The following is a 23,671-nucleotide window of genomic DNA, read 5'->3' as shown; positions in this document are numbered from 1 at the left end:
GGTCCGACTGGGGATAATGGGACCAGTTTCCCAATCTAAGGGTGTGTGTGTGTGCAGAGTTGGATGTTGCTGATCTAAGAATACTTTAAAGCTAATCTAATTCAGACTTTTAAACTAAATCTATGCTATTGTAATCTAATGAAAAACAACACATCTAATCTATGCTAACCCGGGGTGTATTTCTTCTATTATGCGATCTAAAAAAGATTTCAGACAATAACTGGTAATAAAGATCATTCAGCTATCACAAGAATAGAAATCAATTAAGATGAACTACTTTGCATAAAAAGTTAGGCAAAACAGTTGTGAACAACATATCGCATAATAAGTTATTCATATATCAGACATAAATAAATGGCTCCACCGTACAAAAGTGCCAAATGGTAACTCACACATTCATGCAATAACATATAAACAACTAAAACTGTATATCACTTTCAGAATATAAGCAGAAATGGTCAAGAGATAAAAGTACCATTTATGACTGATTCTACTCATAAGCTTCAAGTAACAATGATTTATCTCTCCTTGCTCTAACATCTACTAAGAGTACAGAAGTGCAACATCAGTAGCAGATATCAAATGCAAACATTAATAAACCTTGATCCATCCATTCATCAAAACCCCCTCTGAGGGTGCAAAAGTGCATGTTCTGAGGACAAGTTTTTGACAAATTTCTGGACCCTTCTCCAAATGCATGAGAAGGGTTTAAATACTGCTAACTAATTAACTTAATTACATAAATTTAGGATACGGTTTAAATGACCGCCCTTTTTCTAAAGAAAAACTATTTCTAAAAACTGAATCTAATTCCTAACTTTTTCTGCATTTGCTCCTTAAATGTTGTGAGCATTCAACATTTGCCCGGGAAGAGTCGGCTGGTTGCCTTCTGCTTTTGTTTGAGTTACGCAAACAGAAATGGCAAGTGCTGGCACCACTTTTTAGTACACTAGAAGATATTTTTGAGAATTATCTTCTGGTTGGGCAAATTTACTACGTATATACTTGGCAACAACCCAAATTTCCCTCAAACTACTTCTGCTTTTGCTATTTCAGTTTCCGGACTTGCGAATGACTAAGCAAGTTAGAGACTTTGCTTTCTGAACAATTTTCTTAGCGATGCGCGATTAGCGCTAGGCGCTAATCGCGCATCGAAAACTGCCTCTGTTCTTTGATCCGGGCTTTTCTGGTGCGTTTTCCTTCTTTAGCGCCTTTTTCCTTTACCGGGTAGAAGTTTCAGGATTTTTCGTAAACATGCTGCTTTTGTGAGCTTTCTGACCTTGAATGTTGAATCACCTATCGACCTCAGCATCTGTTGAGTGATACTCTGGAATCTATGGTTCTGTTGCATGCGGCATCTGTTCATGAAGGCATCTCTTCTCTATTCTCCGAGCATTGACGCTTTCCCCTTTTCCTTAGCTGTTTCCTGCTCATTGCTTCGTATTGTTTCCTGTTTTTCATTCCTGCAGTTCACGCAAAGGAAAAGAGTAATGATAATAAATACTGATACGAAAGCTCTAACCTCTATGAATGTATAAAATCATGACACCCATCGTGAACTGACTCTTCGAAAAACACAAAACCGTCCTTCATTAACACTTTGGCATATGTTCATTAATTTCTTTTAAGGCGCGCGCCTAATTTTTGGTTTACGGACAACTTTTCTTGAATGTTGAGCCGAGGAAATTTGCGATGGGCGATAGCAGCATCGCGTCATCGCATTACCTAGATGTGTCATCGCAAGCTTTTTCAGATCGGATTATCGCAGATCGCAGATATCGCCAGATCGCAGCATCGCAGATCGCATGAGTCATTAAATCATTGTGTGCTGCTTATGCGATATTGCGATATGCGACGTTGCACATCGGCCGTCGGAGATTTCTTAAGATTTTCATTTAAGAGCGCTTCTTAATGTGTGCGATGTGATGAATTTCGCGTCGCTTCTTCGCAGTTTTTATTATGTTCATAAGGGGATGTTTTATCTTCTCCACGCGATGCGACATAATTTCAAGGAGTAGAATACAAAAAGTTTTATAAAATGTTTTTTGAATTTTTTATTAAGGATCCCCATTTGCTTAGTGTTATTGTTAATACTAAACAAAGAGGGGGGTTGTTGGTGGCCACAACAATGGCGATTCACTGGGAAGAATTCGTTATCTCTGCTTTTCTATTGAATCTTAACTTCCAAAACAGAAAAATTTTCATAAGTCTAAATTTTGTTATGGACAGATAGAGTACATTATGCCTTATCCTATTAATGTTATTTTGTTTCAACCTTTTTCTATTCTAATTGTTTGCTTCCTCAGGCTTGTTCTTGTACTTATATCAGCCACTACTTGGTCTTTTTAAAGATAAAATAAAATCTTCTCTGTGTGCTGGCTTTAAAATATGCTCATTTGTCGTAGGTAGAGCCTCTGCTACCAGCAGGCGTCCATAGCCTCGACAGGGTTACCTGTTACCCAGCAATGATCCTTTATCCTGCTTAAGGCTATCTACAACTTTTCAAAGAAAAACCCATTTTTACACTTTTTCCCTTTTTTATTCTCAAAGAATAATGTCTTGGTTTGGTAGCCAAAATTATGACACAGTCATTCACTTGATTTACACTTTTGCTGAACAAGCTGGCTCGTGATGAGACCCCTTGTCTTTTGATTGCAACAATCTTGATTCGTTGCCCTGTTTTGGTGGACAGTGTTGGCAAAGTCAGCAAGTTATAATATCTGTGATCATGATAAGCCAGCTCGTGATGAGACCTCTTATTCTTTGAGATATAGTGTTTCTCGGATTGTTCCTCTGAATGCTGCGATTTTCTTTAGCGGGGAGGAAGTCATTGTTTTTCCTTAAGAAAGCTCTGGACGACAATAATAGAGTTTGAAAACAACAGTCTTACAGAGAAGCCTTATTTTGCTATTGATACCTTTCATTGTGCTGATATAAAACAATTCCTTCGCTAAAGGTTGCTTTCATCAAATTTTGAAGTTGAAACTAGTATCATATCTAGGTTAAAGTTTTTAACTGTATCTGTCAATAATAAAAATCAGATTTTCAAAAAATTTTGCTACTTATACAAGCGAAAGCTCAAAATCTGAAAGATAATTGGTGTCTTTTCCGCGAATACCTGTAGTAACCACTCACAACTGGTTTTATTATGAAAAAAAAAAGAAAAACTATTCTACAAAATAGAAGAATAATCTTCTATGGAAAATATATTTTAAGGATTTGTCCATTAACAGGCAAAGAATCCCTTCTACTTGCTAAATCCTGCAACACAAACGTTGATGGACCTATGACTTCAACAATTTGAAAAGGACCAAGCCACATCTTTTGAAATTTCGTATGTTTCCCCTTTTCTTCATGAGCCTTATCCCATTTCAAAACTAAATCTCCCATCTGAATTTTTTTTTTTTTTGGTCATTATGCTTGAATCAAAAGAGGATTTTATTAATGCTTGGTGATGAGCATGGGTTTTCTTAGCTTGTTCTCGTTGTTCTTCTAATTTAATTATTTCCATTTGTCTTAGTTGTATGGAGGAAGTAGATACTTCATCGATGTATTGTACTAAAGACAAAGAGGGGATGACTAAGTGAGTTGGAAGAACCACTTCTTTCCCATAAAATAAATTAAAGGGAGAAGTGCCGATTGAAGCTTTCTTCGTTATTCTATCTGCCCATAAAGCATTTACCAAAGCTTTGTGCCAATTCTTTTGGTTCTGGTCAACTGTTCTTTTAATAATCCTGATTAGGTTTTTATTTGTTGACTCAGCTAACCCATTACCTTGCGGATAGTAGTTGGCCGAATATTTCAGTTTGAACCCTCTTTTAAGTGCAAACTCAGTCATTGCATTTCCAGAAAAGTATGATGCATTATCAAACATTAAAGCCGTTGGCAATCCAAACCTAGTGATTATAAATTGATCTATGAATTCAATAATATTTTCAGAATTAGCTGTCTTGAGAGGAACTGCTTCTACCCATTTAGTAAAATAATCTGTTGCCGTGAGGATGTACCTATGCTGCTTAGAGGAGTGAGGAACGATCTCACCTATTATGTCCAAGCCCCACTGACTGAATGGTTGCTCGATGTTTACCGGCTGTAGTGGTAGGGACGACTTCTTTTGTCTTCCAGCAGTTGTTTGGCAGACTTGACATTTCCTTACGTAACTGTGTGAGTCTTTGAACAGCGTAGGCCAGTAATATCCTGCACGTAAGATCTTATGTGCAGTAGCATCTCCAGCATAGTGCCCGCCTGCTGGTCCGTCGTGGAGTTCCTGCAAAACTTTTTCAGCTTCAGTTTTCTCAAGACATCTAAGAAGAACAGAATCATAATTCTTTCTAAAAAGAACATCATTTATGAGTTGATATTGTTTAGCTTTCAATCTCAGAGCTCTTTTCTTAGTGTGATCTAGGTGTGATGGAGCATATCTGTTCTTAAGATAATAAATGATGTCAGCATATAATGATTCTGCATCGTTTAGGCTTACCTCATACAGTTGTACCTATTCAGATGAATTTTCAGAAATCTGCGATGCTCCGGCCAACATTTTGCAGAAACCTTGACCTCTTACAATGTTTGCTGGCTTGATCTCAAGGTCGTATTCCTGTAAAGAAGTGATCCAATTTGCTCTTTTCTCACCCACATCCTTCTGTACTAGAAGATTTCTTACCGCTGGAAACGGTACTATGATCTTAGTATGGGTTTTAAGTAGGAAAGGTCTGAAATATTTGACCGCTTTGAAAACAGCATATGCATGTTTCTCCACGTCTGAATAGTTGAGTTCAACACCTTGTGAATTCAAGCTAAAAAATGCGATTGGAGCTTCCGCTTTTTCTTGATTTGCTTGAGTTAGGATCGCAACATATGATTTCTCTGAGGAAAATGTGTATAAGATAAAAGATTATGAAAAATTCGGGGTTGCTAAAGATGGAGCATTAATGATAGCTTGTTTGATCAGGTTGAATGCTTCATGTTCATCTTGACCCCATTTGAAATTTGAATTCTTTTTAATCATGGTTTGCAAAGGAGACACAATTCGTGAAAAATCTGGGACAAATCTCTTTACAAAATTGATTTGACCAAGGAAAGATTGCATGGCTTTTTTATTATAAGGTAGGGATATTTCAGAAATTTCTTTGATTCTGTCAGGCTCGATGTGAATACCAGATTTTGACACTATGAATCCTAGAAGTTTCCCTTCACTTAGTGCGAAAAAAGATTTCTTTGGGTTAAGTGAAATCCCATACCTTAAACATCGTTGAAAGATTTGTTTTAAGTCTCTGAGATGGTCGCTTCGCTTCTTGGAGTACACTGTTATATCATCCAAATAAATTACTACAGATTTATTGACTAAACCCTTGAATGCGATGTCCATGGCTCTTTGAAATGTAGCACCGGCATTGATAAAACCAAATGGCATCTTCCGATATGCGTATGTGCCCCATTTAGTTCTGAATGTGGTCTTCAACTGATCATCGGGATGTACCAACACTTGATTATATCCTGAAAATCCATCCAAGAAAGACATCAGTTCTGAGCCTGCTACTGCCTGTAATATTTGCTCCATAGGTGGGAGAGGAAAATTGTCTTTTTGACAGGCTTTGTTAAGATTCTGAAAATCGATACAGATTCTAATATCTCCGTTTTTCTTTCTAACAGGTACCATATTGGAGACCCATTTGGAATGTCTGATGGGGAAAATTATTCTGGCTTTTAACAACTTATTTAGCTCAGTTTTTATCTGATTTTCTAAATTGGGGTGGATCTTTCTCAGTTTCTGTTGGACAGGCTTTTCGTTGTCAATCATAGGAATAGTGTGCTGAATGATAGAAGTGTCGTATGTCTTCAGTTCATCATAATTCCAGGCAAAGACATTTTTATATTGTCTCAAAAGACGAATATACGCTAGTTTTTCTTCAGGGGCTAAGCCGATGCCTAGATTAATGTTTTGTGTTTTATCATCAGTTCCTAGGTTTACTAATTCGTAGTTCAGAGTTGAACTGTAGAGCTTTGAATTGGTAGACCTTTTAAACCGATTTTTCAAATCGTATAAGTCTTCTAACTTAACCACCGATTTAGGTATAGCAGTATCTATGCCATTTTGTTGTATTTTTCGATCGTGATGGTCTTCGTCAATTATTTGATTGGAGTAGGATCCTTCGGAAGTGAGGAAATTTACAATATCGGGATCGTCATTGAATACTCTCCAATTTGTAATGTTGTCAGGGATGGATGGTCTAAAGATTAATTCTATTGAGAATCTATCTGGACTAAACTCTTCGGAGGGAATAAGTCTAGAGGCTACGTTAGCCAAAAGGTCTGCGCTTGCGTTTTGGAGTCTCAAGATTGACGAAATATTGAATTCTATGAAATGCTCAGTCAGATCTTGTACTAAAGATTGATAGTGTTTTAAATGACTTGATAGGCAATGAATAGTATTACGTACCAGTTTGACGACGATCTCAGAGTCTCCGAAGACTTGAAGATACTTGACATTCAACCCGATTGCTTTGTATAGGCCTTGCACCAAGGCTTCATATTCTGTTGTATTGTTTGTGCAATCGAATTCGAGTCTGCACGTAAGCATGGTCTTATTTCCTTCTGGACTAATCAGAACGCATCCTGCTCCTGCTCCTTCGTTAGATTTAGAGCCATCAAAATATAATTTCCAAAACAAAGATGTATTTATAGGTTTATCTACAAAATTAACACACTTTGAATTATCAGTTTGGGAAAAATTTTCGACTTGGGACAAAACTGAATTTTCTAAGTAAGGTGATGTATGAGCATTGAAATTGCCGAGAAAAGAATCTACCGAGTAATTGCCTATGATACTGCTGTTATACGCTATTGCTTCATTTTCTCCCTCCAATTCCGTTACTATGTACTTCTGGTGTAATTCTCGTTCAACCTTTATTTGATTCGGTTTACCATTGTAGGGTAACCACATGTGTGACCAGTCGGTTGAAAAGTATCCATGGAGTTTCTCGAACCAATCCCTGCTAAGAATCAAGCCATAGAATTCTGGGATATCAGCCACTAGAATGTCAATAACCTGACATACCTTTGGGTTGGATGACAATCTTATGGTTACTTGATTAAGTTCACCAATCACTTCGACTTGAGATCGATCAAGCTGAACTATGCGCACTGCGGATTTTTGTGGTTGAACATTTAACTTGGCACATATTGATCTGGGTAAAATATTCGTTGAAGCATTAGAATATACCAAACAATTGTGCACGTTTTTATTGAAAATTTCATAAGTGAGAAGGAAAGGGGGAGTGTGAGACCTTGATCTCCCTCCAATCAAGGCGATGTCATTTGGATCAATCTTATTGATCGTGTTGGTTGGAGGTCTTCCCATGTTGTGGGAAGCTACAGCTGCAGGCAAAGATGTGATAGGCACAACATGTAATTCTTTCATCATTATCTTTTATTGATGTTTCAATTTGCTCAATTCGTAAAGGGTAATATTAGCCCTAGTCTTTTTCATGTCGTCAATAATATTGTATTCCATTTCATCTGACACTATTAGTGTTTTTGATGGAGTTGTCTGATCTGATTGGACCGGGCTAGGTTGAGTCGCTTTAGTGGTCGTTTTTTGTTGTTGCAACTTTATCTTTTGCTGCAGAGCTTGTGCTCTTCTGCTTAGGGGTAGTTTGGGGAGGATCAAGTTGATTTTTGCTTCGAGTGCTAACCGGAAATGCTTCTTGATCTTCTTCTTGTGGGAGGATGAAATCCCACATTCCTTGTAATTCCACAACTTCTTCGTCATTAGTCTGCCCTTCGGTGGTACTTTCTTCTTCTTCCTCTTCTTCGGATTCGACATTTGAAATAGCGTTGGGTGGTTTCACATCCATTGAAGGACCTCTTTTAAAAGCTCTGTAGGGCTTTTTCGAAGAAGTTTCTGCTACTTGTTTTTTTATGTCAATCATCTCATTGGACATGGTTTTTAATACTTTTTGCAATCCTTCCAAATCGAAAGGGTCTTTCGTTTGTTTCTTCTTGGAGTCTTCCTTGAAGGTGACTTTTTTAGACTTGCGTTCCTCTATCGTAGATCTCTTTTCCAGGGCTATTACGAGTTTCTCTACTGCTATCGCCTCTGTCAAGTTTTCAACTAAGGTTGTTTTATTTGCCCTATCCACGAAGATTGCTAATTTTGATGGTAAGGCCGTAATATACCATTCATAGCGTACTTCTTCGCTGGGTTGGGAAGCAGTGGGAATTTTGTTGAGGATCTTATTGAATCGTAAATTGAAATCTTTGATGGGTTCTCTAGCCTCGGCTTTAAGATTGGATAGGTCATTGATTAACGTTGCCGTTGATCTGTCATCACCAAACTTGGTAAGGAATTGACTTTGGAAAATGTCCCAACTTGTGATAGACCCGGAGGGTAATGAAAAGTACCATGACCTGGCTGTTCCTTGCATTGTGTAGGGAAAAAGCCGAACAATAGCATCTTCGTTAGTAACTCCATTGAGATTGACAAAAAGCATGAAATTGTTAATGTGTTCTTCAGCTAGCATGCCTGCTTCTGGATTGAATTTGGGTAGCCATTTCTCAGGATGGGCCGGTATTTGACTCAAGGGTGGAGGCATTAAAACTGCCCCAAGATTATTCCATGGAGACTGGGCCATCGTTTAGTTGCTAGTGAATGAAAGTGCAGAAGATGATCCCTGTGGCTGGGAAGATGAGGACACTATGATCGTAGATGATTGAAGAGGGGTTGTGGGAGTTCCAGTAAGCGGATGGATGATGGTTTGGAATGAAGATGTGGGTGGCTGACTTCGCGGTGAGGGAGTTGAAATGGAGGATGTAGATGAAAGAGTCTCACTGTCAGACTCTTGTGGTGTTTTCCTCGCTCTTTTCCTGGTGGGGAGAGGCAATTCAGTTGGCTGGATGCCAAATTTTTCACTCTTTAATCTGGTCAGGGGATGAGCAGGATTGTACTGCGAAGTCACGCTACTTTGAGATTTATCAGACCTTTGAGTAGAAATGGAAAATCCCTGGAGTTTGTGAATCAGAGTTTGAACTTCAGGGGGTTCAATGGTAGATTGGTCTGGAATATTAGGTTGTGTAGCAGCGGTTGATACTCGAGCGACTTCTGACTCTAGATTTAGGCATACTGGGGAAGTCAGGGGAGTTGATGAGGGCGATTTACTCTCAGAATGGTATTTAGATTTTGATTTAGGTGCCATTCATAGTTCGGGCCCTCCTTCTAGCGCCAAATATGTTGAAGCCCCGCAAAATCGGGTTGACAACAAGGGGGATACCCACCCGGTCCGGACCTTGGTTGGCAGCTCCTTATCCGTTTGGTATAGCGGGTCCGACTGGGGATAATGGGACCAGTTTCCCAATCTAAGGGTGTGTGTGTGTGTAGAGTTGGATGTTGTTGATCTAAGAATACTTTAAAGCTAATCTAATTCAAACTTTTAAACTAAATCTATGCTATTGTAATCTAATGAAAACATCTAATCTATGCTAACCCGGGGTGTATTTATTCTATTATGCGATCTAAAAAAGATTTCAGACAATAACTGGTAATAAAGATCATTCAACTATCATAAGAATAGAAATCAATTAAGATGAACTACTTTGCATAAAAAGTTAGGCAAAACAGTTGTGAACAACATATTGCATAATAAGTTATTCATATATCAGACATAAATAAATGGCTCCACCATACAAAAGTGCCAAATGGTAACTCACACATTCATGCAATAACATATAAACAACTAAAACTGTATATCACTTTCAGAATATAAGCAGAAATGGTCAAGAGATAAAAGTACCATTTATGACTGATTCTACTCATAAGCTTCAAGCAACAATGATTTATCTCTCCTTGCTCTAACATCTACTAAGAGTACAGAAGTGCAACATCAGTAGCATATATCAAATGCAAACATTAATAAACCTTGATCCATCCATTCATCAAAACCCCCTCCGAGGGTGCAAAAGTGCATGTTATGAGGACAAGTTTTTGACAAATTTATGGACCCTTCTCCAAATGCATGAGAAGGGTTTAAATACTGCTAACTAATTAACTTAATTACATAAATTTAGGATACGGTTTAAATGACCGCCCTTTTCTAAAGCAAAACTATTTCTAAAAACTGAATCTAATTCCTAACTTTTTCTGCATTTTCTCCTTAAATGTTGCGAGCATTCAACATTCGCCTGGGAAGAGTCGGCTGGTTGCCTTCTGCTTTTGTTTGAGTTACGCAAACAGAAATGGAAAATGCTGGCACCACTTTTTAGTACACTAGAAGATATTTTTGAGAATTATCTTCTGGTTGGGCGAATTTACTGCGTATATACTTGGCAACAACCCAAATTTCCCTCAAACTGCTTCTGCTTTTGCTATTTCAGTTTCCGGACTTGCGAATGACTAAGCAAGTTAGAGACTTTGCTTTCTGAACAATTTTCTTAGCGATGCCCGATAGTGCTAGGCGCTAATCGCGCATCAAAAACTGCCTCTGTTCTTTGATCTGGGCTTTTCTGGTGCGTTTTCCTTCTTTAGCGCCTTTTTCCTTTACCGGGTAGAAGTTTCAGGATTTTTCGTAAACATGCTGCTTTTGTGAGCTTTCTGACCCTGAATGTTGAATCACCTATCGACCTCAGCATCTGTTGAGTGATACTCTGGAATCTATGGTTCCGTTGCATGCGACATCTGTTCATGAAGGCATCTCTTCTCTATTCTCCGAGCATTGACGCTTTCCCCTTTTCCTTAGCTGTTTCCTGCTCATTGCTTCGTATTGTTTCCTGTTTTTCATTCCTGCAGTTCACACAAAGGAAAAGAGTAATGATAATAAATACTGATACAAAAGCTCTAACCTCTATGAATGTATAAAATCATGACACCCATCGTGAACTGACTCTTCGAAAAACATAAAACTGTCCTTCATTAACACTTTGGCATATGTTCATTAATTTCTTTTAAGGCGCGCGCCTAATTTTTTTGGTTTACGGACAGCTTTTCTTGAATGTTGAGCCGAGGACATTTGTGTTGTGCGATAGCAGCATCGCGTCATTGCATTACCTAGATGTGTCATCGCAAGCTTTTTCAGATCGAATTATCGCAGATCGCAGATATCGCCAGATCGCAGCATCGAAGATCGCATGAGTCATTAAATCATTGTGTGCTGCTTATGCGATATTGCGATATGCGACGTCGCACATCGGCCGTCGGAGATTTCTTAAGATTTTCATTTAAGAGCGCTTCTTAATGTGTGCGATGCGATGAATTTCGCGTCGCTTCTTCGCAGTTTTTATTATGTTCATAAGGGGATGTTTTATCTTCTCCACGCGATGTGACATAATTTCAAGGAGTAGAATAAAGAAAGTTTTATAAAATGTTTTTTGAATTTTTTATTAAGGGTCCCCATTTGCTTAGTGTTATTGCTAATACTAAACAAAGAGGGGGGTTGTTGGTGGCCACAACAGGTCCTAAGGAGGGAGAGGTGAGATCAAGGATTTCTTGATGGCCTTTTTGCAGAACTTTTCTGTTACCAAACTGTCAAATCAACCTGAAGCATGAAAAGCTATTTTAATCATCAAAAACAACCTAAGTAACAAAGCAAGATCTTAACCTAAATAGCAGAAATTATTCTATGAATGCAAGGAAAACACATAAAATTACACAAAGGAGGTACTGGCACTTGGGTTGGGCCCAACCCCAAGAGATACAGCCTCCTAAGAAAGCTCAGAGCTGGTGCAAAGTGAATTTTATCTCCATTTCTCAAAAAATAATCATGTCACAAAATTGTTTACAGCAAGAGCTCAAAAATGAGCTGAAAGGCAGAGCTGCACTAAGGTGCAAAAAACAACTGTTCAATAGCTAAACTACCAAGGCTTGAAGCCTTCCTACTTATGCAACACGAGGACTCCCAAGAATCCTCCTTAACTTTAGGAGCTTGGCACTTCAAAGCTGTAGTTAATCAACCACTTCACAAAATCTACTCGGCTGCCCCTTGAAATCATCTTTGGTGGGTTGTTGAACTCTGAGCTGATGGTGGAGAACTCGAGGAAGGGGTAATTTAGTGTAGGAGACACCCTTCCTACAAATCCTTAGCCTTGTTCCTTCGTATTTGGCTGTCAACTTGCTCATAAATGCTTGACCTTGGTCCAAAAGATGTCCAAAAATATGCAATAAGCACGTATTAGACTTTGTGGTCAAGTTACTATCCTCATTCATTCAATTAACGTAAATATATTCAAAAGCATGCATAAAACTATGAAGAATGGTGGATTAATCGAGAATAATAGGAAAAATGAGCCTAATAAGTTACCCATTTTTGGGGCTCATCACTTCATCAGGTGCAACCTCTTCATTATCATCAGTGACTTCCGGCTGCTCCTATATGTCGCCATCAGCATCGAGTGTATGAGTATAGACAAAGGTAACAACTCGCTTCCAATCTGAACAAGAGTTCTTAGGATGAAATTCTTCATGGAAGGAACAGAAGTTAGGATCAATGCATTGATCGAGTTGGAACATTTGCTTCTACGCAAATTTGGAACCGAACTGGTTGTTGCTTTATGAGCCGGTTGATGAACTACTTGCCTGTCTCTGTTTGGGCGGAAGGCTACTCACGAATGTGTCCGTCTTCATTTGCTTGAGTTCGGACATTTCGGTGGTCAAGTTCGTGACAAGGTGAGTGAGGGTCTCAATATCAGTTGCTTCCTTGTCTCTGCCCTTGCTCGCCATTTCTTGGGGATTTCTTCTCGCATCCTTGGAGTCTTTTGTTGATTTCTCATCCTTGATGACTCCAATGGCACGCAAGTCCTTTTCAACAACAATAGCCTCTTCACAGCTTTCTAAAAGTGTTGGCTTCAACGAACTGCGCAATGGTGGTTGGCAGTGAAAACATGTAATAATTGACAATGATGGAGTCATGAGGTTTGGTGTCTGCTGCAAACTTGTTCAAAATAAGCATAAACCTCTAATTGAAATCTTTCACTTTCTCTTTTCCCTCCATCTTGAGGCTTCCCAATTATTTTAGTAGAATGGCTAGGGTTTTGTCATCAACAAACTTTTCAAGGAACATACGTTTGAAATAACCCCAGTTCTCTATGGAGTTGGGTGGAAGGTTGTGATACCAAGAAGCTGCGCGACTGTCCAAGGTACATGGAAACAATCTACATGCTACGTCGCCATAACGTACCTCAAGGGTTTGTAGCTGTAGGTAGAAGTTGTCTAAGTGGTCTTCTTCCTTCACCGCACTGTCAGGGTTAAACTTGATGTTCATTCTCTCTGCTCACTTCGGCATCTTGTGCAGAACATCCGGGAGAGCCAATGGTCCCCGAGTCATCCATTCAAGATTTGGATCAGCCATCTCTTCGTCTTCTTCATCCTCTTTGTCTTCTTCCTCTCCTTCAGAATCTGATGGTTCTAGATTTGAGTCTGTCGGTTCGTCTCCACCTCCACCTCCTCCACTGTCTTCCCCTCCGCCTCCTATACCAAAGTTCGATCCCAAGACCACAAGGGTGCCTTGTTCATCCTCAAATAAGATTGGAGGTTCCTCTCCGTCTTCAATAGCTTCTTCCAAACCTTCAAGAGTAGTAAGGATTGCTTCTTCTACCGATGATACAACAACTCCTGTGGGAGTGGATTTTGGCTTCTTAGATGTGTGTGGAAGATATTGTACGCCTAGGATCAGTCTGACTGCTTTCGCGAACTGGCGAGTGATGGGATGGACAGAGCGAAGGTGTTGATATGAAATCTCATGTTCAATTCTGGGAGGTGAGGAGTAACCAACTACTGAGTCATGAGAGAGGGAGTGCGAGTTACTGCCTTGACCAGATGGTTGATGAGTGAGTGTGAGGGGAATTTCAGCCATGTACAACTGGCTTCCCTCCTTCTAGCGCCAGAAATGTTGACGGTGCTGGACCCGCCAACATTCAGGGGATCACCCCGGTATGAAGTCCCAACTAGACCTCACACCGTTTGGTGTGGGAGTCCCATCCGGTATGATGGCCCGATTGCCATTGTCTTAAGGATTTGCCTCAACTCTTGCTTGTCAGCACAGGAGAGTGGTATGCTTTGTCTTCGAGAAGTGAGGTTCGCATTCCTGGTGAATGTAAGTGTACTTGTGTCAAGTGTTCTTTCACTGTGAGGGTAAGAGAGTGAAGGTGAGTTCCAGGTTGAAAGGGATCAACCCCAACTCAGCTAGGAACACACAACACAAAAGGACATACACAGCTTCCGCCGGAGCAGTCCACTTGGATGCGACAGTCACAACATACAAGGTAAGATAACACGTACAACACTCATGGATCAATCCAAACGAGTGCAACGTTTTTTACAACAAGGTTCATGTGAAAGGTCTGTCTGATGTCCGGCAAAGCAGTCAACATGGACGGGACAACATTAACAACATAGACAACACATTTCCATTAATAGATTATGCATTTCAACAAATGATTCAATTCAGATGTAGAACACAGGTTAAAGCAACATGCATTACAAGTGTTAAAGATCAGTCTTAAAACAAATACATTACATGTGTGAAAATGTGCTGGCTTGTTGATAGGCTTCTAAATTAAGAGAAAGTTCCAAGACACGTCGTTACACCATACATCACTAACCCCGTTAGCAGGGCGTTGGAGCCAATACTTACTCCTCAAAGAAAATATTACAGACTCTCTTGGCTATGTGGGAGGATCTGAGGTGAAAAATATGTCCATGTACAAATGAGGGGGGTATTTATAGCCAAGGGTGAAACTGACCCTTGTGGCTATTCGACTACCCTCATGACCGTTCGACTTCCATGACTTTCCGACTTACATGACTCTATGTTTCAACAAGTGGGTCTCTTGGACTTTCACGTTACATCACATTGATTGACAACAAGTCCATAGTGGAGATGTGGGAAACATGACTCATGACTTGACTCGACATGACTTGACAAGACAATGCTGGTACATTCATGCTACTGCTGGAGTGCATGTCAAGCTATAGTGCTACTGAGTGATGGATGTCTTCATGGTGTATCATAGCTTCACCTCCACATGGTGAAGTGCGTGGAGCCTTTGATGGTCTTTGGTTCGCTTGATGAAGCTTTAGCATGTTCTTCCTTGCTTTCATGTTGGAAGGCTTGACAGGCTCACTTGTTCGCAAAGGTGCATGTTCGTTGCGTTCGTCCACTTCACATGCTTCGTTTGTTTGTTCGTTGGTGAACCTGTCCATCTACATGTGCTCCCTTCTTTCATCCTGTTCGTCGTCTTGACATGTTTGTTGATGTACCTGTACCTGCAGTCACTCATGATGAGATGGAATCAAATCCAAAACCTCCTAGTCTACCATGACACATGATCATTCAGATGCAGGTGACCGGGAGAGGCAGCAGGGCTATGATGCGGGATGATGGCTCCAGGCAACTGCTGATGAAAACTGTGCAAGAGTCACTGGAAGATGGGGACAAACGATCTAAGTCGGCAGTGACTGTCTGCAAGGTCTGGCTTGGCTGGGAGGCAAAATTGCGCTAATTTTGGGAAGGACAGTTCAGGCTTTCGGAGGGCAAGGCAGTCATGCTATGTGCATTTTCTGGAATGAACATCCAGCAGGGGCTGGACAGCCAGATTTGGGAAATTTTCCAAAGGAACAGGCCAGGCTGCATGAAGGGTCAACAGGCAGGGATTGCACTATTTTTCTGGGGAACTGCCCAGGAGACTGGCAGCCAGAACTGCGCAATTCCCAGAGGGAACTGCCAGTTGGATGCTGGGGTCAATGGAAGCCAAAACTACGCAATTCCCAAAGGGAACTATCAGTTGGCTGCTGGGGTCACTGGTAGCAAAAACTACGCAATTCCCAGAGGGAACTGGCATTTGGTTGCTCAGTCACTGGCAGCAGAAAATGCACAATTCCCGAAGGGAACAGGCAGTCTGCTGCTAGGAGCTGCTGGATGGGAAAAACGCACCGAGGTCGGGAGGCCATCCTATTGATAATCTCTGCGCAATTTCTGAGCTAAGATGATTGATGGGCATCAGAAGGCCTGCTCATGAGCACTGCGTAATTTCTGAGATGAACAGTCGGTCGACTGTCCAGATCACTAACTAGGAAAACTGCACAATTTTCGGAAGGAGAGAGGGACGGGCACTTGGTGTCTGTCCGGCCTGTCTGCATAATTTCCTTAGTCAGTTGAGAGGGTAAAGTCAAAGGCCTCTACACTTTTGAGAGGAGTTAGTCACGGGGTGACTGTCGGGTTCGACTGTCCGGGTGGCCAACATGAGTGCTGATTGAGTTGCTTGCGGGATGCATAGCTTGAAATAACTAGCTTGGTGCTTCTGCGCTGTTCTGGTTGACAGTCAATCGAGTTGAAAGTAGGGTGATGGTCCAGCTGTCAGTGAGGAGTATGGTCATCAGAACTTCAACAAAAATGACTAAGTGTGTGAACAGTCGAAAGATGCATAGGTGATCATATGAACACACATTCGCATGACTTGACGACGAAACAACCAAACCATTCAGACACACATGTTCAACATGACTGACCAATATTGCAAGCGACAAGCGTGACACTCGTGTTTGATCGTTCATGATCAAGACGACGCTTGCGCGACAGTGAATGTGACTCTGTGTGTGAGTGCGACAGATGATTTCATGGCGAACACAACAAACACATACGAAGCAAAGACTTTGAGCATAACCATAACACGATCGCAAGCATGAACTAGACATCAAGATGCAGAGACTTGAATGCAATAAACAAGCAAGGCGTATGTAAAGACTCACACGAGCTTATGGAGTGAACCCGAGTGTGTGCAATCATCAAGTGAAACTCTTCAAGGGAGGCTCTGAAATTGGTGCAGGCCAAAATTTTGGAGGGTGGTTGTAGTGCTACAACAGGTGTCACTGCCCATCAACCTTAATGTTGATGCGTCACTACCATCATATTTTTGTTTTGGTAATCCAGGTGGATATTTGTGGCCACCCACCTATTCCACCTAGACCTCCAGTTGGTTTTATTAGTTTCCTTGATTATAGCAGCATTTACTATTTTTAGAATTTTTTCGGGTCCTGAACTTCCAGAGCTATTTTGATCCCCTAAACGACATTTTTTTGAGGTCTGCATTAGGCAGATAGCCATAAGAAGGGGCCTACCCCAAATCTTATAGTACTTGGAGATAAATTTCCAACTAGGTATCGTACACCCCAAACGAAGATCATATGACCAAGTTGCAACCCTGAGAAGTTGGTTGCCCAACTAACCCCAATGGGGCCCAAAAACTCTTGGCGTTCCATCTCCTAGTGTTAGGGTTTTGGTTGTTTATGGTTTCCCTTTGTTGTTAAATAATAAAAAGGCCCTTGAGCCTCATTGTAACATAGTGCAGAGGCATGTAGTCGCCACATCTCTTCTTAGAGATAAGCTACCATCACTGAGCTAGTTTATTTCCATTCTGCTCGTAAGCATCTTTCAGTTCTTTGATATTAATGAAATGAAGATTTATTTCTGCTGCATCTTTGTGTTTATGTTTATAACTGTACTCTATTACATTCCTGCATAAGTCCGTATCAGTGGTATCAGAGTGGTATGCTCTTTCTCTATTTTTCTTTCATGTCCCCAACGAGGTCAGGGTATAAGGAGTTAGGGCTCAGACTGGTTGAACCTTTTTAAGACCAACCTCTCAAACCCTGACGACCACCCATGGCGAAAGAAAAGAAAGACAAGGGAGCTGGAGATCCTTTCAAAATATTGCTCGAGGAAGCCTTCGAATGATAGAGGAATGCAATGATGGATAACTTTTCCCAGATCCTTCGGTGGCTACCAACAAGCAGCACATCTTCATCCAACAACTACTCTATAGGTGCCACTCCCTTTAAGGTACAAGTCAACTTTGACATCTCGATATTTGAAGGCCAGATAGATGCAAATGTCATAGATAGATGGTTAAATCTGTTGGAAGGATATTTTTCGGTTCATGACTTTTCCAATCAGGAAAATATTACTTTTACACTTCTCAAATCCACCCCCCATGTCAAGGGATGGTAGGAAATCTATTGTGAACATAAGGACAAGAGGGAACCCTCATTGTTTTCAGCCACATACACTTGGAATTCTTTCCAAGATGCAATCAAGGAACACTATTATGCTCTCGTGAGCTATGAAGATAAATACATAAACTAGACCATGCTGTGGCAGCGAAGGGACCAAGACGTGCCAAAGTTCACAAATATTTTTCATACACTTCGCATGAAGTTGGGTATTAAGGGTTTTGAGCGAAATTTGGTACTCAAATACCATGGTTGTTTACACAAGTACATCCAGGACAAGATGGAGTTCCTGGACATATCCTCGCTTGGCACCGCCTATCGATGCACTGTCAATATCGAGCATAAATTTAAACAAAAGAAGCGAGACTTTGGATCTGCGAATACGAAGCAAGGGAAAGACACCCCCAAACTGTAGAACAAAGGACAAATCCAAGGCGGGGTGACCCAGGACAACCAGTCAAATCCGCAAGAAATGAAAAACACCATGAAGACAAAGAAGGACACAGGGAAATGGTGTGAGTTACATAAGAGCCCCACTCACAACACAAGTCAGTGTCGAGCCAATTAGTCACTAATGGCTGAGATGAAGGCTTCTAAATCAGATGCGTGTTCTGACCCTGGGTCAGAACCCAACAAGGGGAATGAAAAAGGGAAGCAGATTATTGATGCAGAGCACAGTGCCACTGTTTCCACCACCAAGATCCAAAATATTGAGCCCGAAGATCCATACGAGGGGGAGCAACTCTTCCACTCACAAATGTGGGTGAAGGGCTCTCTGCTGCAGTTCGTTGTTGACAGTGGAACCCAAAAGAACCTCATTTCAACAAAGGTCATGAAGCAGTTGGGCCTACCGACCACGCAACACCTGCAACCGTACACCATTGTGTGGCTTCACCAAGGAAGAGATCTCCACGTCAACCAGTAGTGTCACGTTTCCTGCAGCATCAAACCCTTCACAGATCAGGTACTGTTTGATGTTTCTCCTCTTGATGTTTGTGATGTTATATTAGGCCAACCATACTTGTGTAAGTGTCATGCTGTGTATGAGTCTAAGCCTTGCACTATTATTATTTCTTTGGAAAATAAGTTATACATGATACTAGAGGTAGCACTGCCTACCACCATGTCTTTGATCTTTGCGAAGCAATGCAGTAACATCATTTCCCAGACCGAGAAATTTATATTCCTTATGATTCACCCTTACGGAAAGAAGAATACTGTGGCCACATCCACAAATTCCAAATAGGGCTCCTCTGCATGGAAATGGACAAGGTAATGGAGGAGTACAAGGACATCTTCACCTCACCCACAAGGGTACCCCTACACTGTCAAGTCAAGCACTCCATCAATATGACCCCAGGTGCACCGCTACCCAACAAACCGATCTACCGATTCTCTATTATCGAGAATGATAAAATTAAGAGGCAGATTCAGGAGATGTTGCAGAAAGGGCACATAAGGACAAGTTCATCACCTTGTGGGAGCTTGATCGTGTTGGTACAGAAGAAAGACGACACCTGGAAACTCTGTATTAACTGTTGAGCACTGAATAAGATCATTGTCCAGAATAGGTATCCAATCCCACTGATTGATGAACTTTTGGACTAGCTCAAGGGGCCCGAATATTTCAGCGAGATTGATTTGAAGTCTATTTATCACTAGGTGCTAATCAAACCCTCCAATGTGTGGAAGACTACCTTCAAAGCCAAGGAGGGTCTTTTCGAATGGCTGGTCAGGCCCTTCAAGTTGACGAATGCCCCCGAAACCTTCATAAGGCTGATGGACGACATCTTGCAACCCTTCACAAACTCATTCGTGGTAGTGTATTTTGACAATATCTTGATCTTCATCCAAAGTTGGGAAGATCACCTACACCATATTTGACTGGTCCTCCAAACCCTTGGATAACACAAGTTGTGTGCCAATTTGGAGAAATGCACTTTTGTTATGAACAAGGTTCAATATCTAGGGTCCATCATTTATGAGAAGGGTGTGCATGTGGACCTAGCCAAGATACAAGTTATTTAAGATTGGCCAGCCCCAACCACTCTAACAGAGCTACGCAACTTTCTGGGTCTTACCAATTTCTATCGCAGGTTTGTGTTGGGTTTCTCTCATATCACTTGGCCTTTGAGTCAAGTCACCGAGGGTGGAGTGAAAGAAAAGTTCTTATGGTCTGAATCCCAACATAAGGCATTTGCCGAGTTGAAGCATCACCTCTACGCTGCAATAATGCTCACATTACCAGACCCACAACAACCATTTGAAATTGAGACAAATGCCTCTGATTATGCCATCAAGACAGTTCTTACTCAACAGGGGCATCTAGTGGCATATCACAGTGAGACACTTTTAGATACAATCCGAAAGTAACACGCCTATGAGAAATAGATGTATTCCATTGTGCAGACTTGCCGAAAATGGAAGCATTACATTTTTGGGAATGAAATGGTCATCCACAAAAACCACCGACCCCTGCAATTCATATAGAAACAAGGAAATTTGCAGAATGATCACCATAAAAAGTGCTCCACATATATACAATAGTTCCATTTGAACATCAAGTATAAGAAGGGAAACACCACTAATGTTGCAGATTGTCTCAGTCGACCACCAGTTATGACGCTGACCATTGTGCTCGACTCTTGTGGACACGAGACTTCGGGGTCGCCGCATCTTTACAAGAGCGTCCAGAATTGGACAACACATACCAGATGCTCCTGGAAGGCAAGAAATCTCCATATTTTCACCTCCAAGGCACATTGTTATTCCACCTAGGACACCTTTGTATTCCTTCAAGCAAGCATGCTAAGTTTATTTGGGAGGCACATTATAGTTGGATTGTTGGACATTTCAGAACAGAGAAAACAATGGCAGTGATGCAAACGTATTTCTATTGGGTGAACCTTTGACAGGATGTTAGGAAGCACACAAGATCCTACACTGCTTTCGTCATTTCCGAACCGAAAATCAAGAAGCAAGGCCTATATACTCCTCTGCCTACTCCTAGTCAGCCTTGGGAACCCATCTCCATGGATTACATTTCAGCCCTTCCTTCTATTAAGCATAAATGACTGTGTTTTCATGTTCATCGATAGATTCTCTAAGATGGCCATTCTGGTGGCCTGCAAGAAGAGTATCACAACAAAAGCCACTGCTAAACTCTTCTTTGAACGAGTGTGGGTACACTTTGGGATCCCACAGTCCATTATCTCAGATCGGGATAACAGGTTCATGAGTACATTGTGTTCAAGCCTTTGGTCGATGCTAGATACCAGTCTCACTAAGTCCACAACTGACCACAACCACTTTTAGGTGGGATTAGGATTCTAGCCATTATGTCCCATTGATGTGGCCATACCATTTGCAGCTACTCAGGCAGATTCAGCTCATGTCTAGTTTGACGCTAACAGGCTAACAACTTCATTGAGCACATTCAACACAATTTTCAGGCTTAGGTCCATGACATATTGGATAGAGCAATGTTAAGTACGAGCAACATCATGATCAACATCGAGTGCCATACAAGTTCCAAGTGGGTGACAAAGTTTGGTTACATTTGCAGAAGGAGCGCCTCGCTGGGCCCCACTACAAGCTTCACCCGCTCCGATATGGGACTTACACCATCACCAAGGTTGTAATTGACAATGCCTTCAAGCTCAGAATTCCACCATTCCTTGGCCTGCACCGAATATTTAATGTGGACTGAGTGCAACCATACTTTCCCCCATTGTTGGACACATCCGACGTTGCTGAGAGGCTGAAACCAACAGACCTCAACCCAAGCTGCATTAAAAAAGCCACAACCGATATGATCATGGACACATAGATCAAGAATACTCGCTAGCAGAGAATCCAACTATATTGAGTTGTCAAAGCAGGCCAATTCCTTCACGAGGACAAGTGGTTCACTAGGGACCATGTTCAACATAAATTTTCTTACCTCATGGAGGCTCTACATGCAATAGGGACCATTGATTCCTAAGGGGGAGTGACTGATCCAGATGGATATTGGTGGCCACTCACCTATTCCACCTAGAGCTTTAGTCGGTTTCATCAATTTCCTTGATTATAACAACATTTACTATTTTTAGCAGTTTTTTTGGTCCTGAACTTTCAGAGCTATTTTGACCCCCTAAACGACATTTTTTTGAGGTCGATAGCAGACCCATTGTAGGTTTTAATCCCATACAGAAATTACCTGCATACGAATTCTAAAACATATAAAAATAAACAATGCGAGAGCATAACACATAAAACACATATACACAGAGATTTTCCCACTGGATCCCAAAACTGGGACTACCAGCTTGATTTTTCATTATATTCCTTTCAATGTTACAATACATATTTATACATGCTAAAGCATCCAATACCATGGACCGAAAACCATAGGTAGGTTCGCCCAACCTAATATAGGGTCCAATTTTTTTTCCCGGGGCACTGCTCTGGACCCTGTAGATGGGGGCTACTCGCCCCCCTCAAACCCCCCGAACAGGGGGGCTGCCATCCCCCCTGTGACCCCCCCGCTACGCAATCGGCGCAATGAAGGGGGGGCTCCACCCCCCCTCTAACCCCCCAGTTCACTACGTATGTTAGTCGTGGAAAGAATATAACACCTCCCAACACCCATAATCTTAGGTAGGGGATTTCCATAAATCATGTAGTACTCAGATATATCTTTCCAACGAGGTATCGTACGCGCAAAACAAAGATTATATGACCAAGTTACGGCCCTGGGAAGTTGGCTGCCCAACGAACCCTAACAAGGCCCACAAACTCTTGGCATTCCATCTCCTGGGTTAGGGTTTTGGTTGTTTAGGGTTTCCTTTTGTTGTTCAATAATAAAAAGTCCCTTGAGCCTCATTGTAACACAGTTCAGAGGCATGTAGCCACTGCATCTCCTCTCAGAGATAAGCTACCATGTTGAGCTAGTTTATTTAAATTCTGCTTGTAAGCATCTTTCAGTTCTTTGATATTATATGAAATGAAAATTTATTTCTAATGCATCTCTATGTTTATATTTATATATGTATTTTGTTACATTTATGCATAATTTCGAATCATTTGGACACAAAATGATTATGAGTATTTGATGTGCAAACTTAGTTAAGACAATATTAAATCATAAATACAAGTTCATATGCGGTTATATGATTTTTGTTATTGTTACCTGCATGCAGGTGTTACTGATATTGATGTTAAGGAGGGTGGTATCACTAACTCCTTATCCTAATTTGAAAGGTAATCTTCTCAACCAAGAAGTTTGAACCTCAAAAAATATGACCATGGCCAAAAGAAACAATCACACATTGCAATGTTGAAAAGAATAAGACTGAGAATCCTAGTCACTTGATAGAACAAGCACAAAGTCAAAATATGGGAGAGAACCAACTTCCTAGTTGTTTCAAAAAATATCCATGACCCCATACAAACAAAACCTTAGGATAAATATGGAAGAAACAAGGCCACAAAACACCTTTCCATCAACACCTTGCAACTACACTCACATATGAACCCTAAAAACTTGTAAGGTTATAGGAAATTGTAAGGTTATAGGAAAAAGTAAGATAAAACACATCAGTCCTATTTCCCTAAACACATAGATTTACATTTAAGTAGTACCTTTTAGTGCTTTACTGTTATCTTTATTTTTCTCTGAAATACACAATTTCTTGA

This window comes from Pinus tabuliformis, chromosome 6, assembly GCF_031772625.1.
Source record: "Pinus tabuliformis cultivar Carrire ecotype Pingquan chromosome 6, CPIR1, whole genome shotgun sequence".
In the NCBI taxonomy this organism is placed as follows: domain Eukaryota; kingdom Viridiplantae; phylum Streptophyta; class Pinopsida; order Pinales; family Pinaceae; genus Pinus; species Pinus tabuliformis.
Note: the sequence above shows the minus strand (reverse complement) of the source record.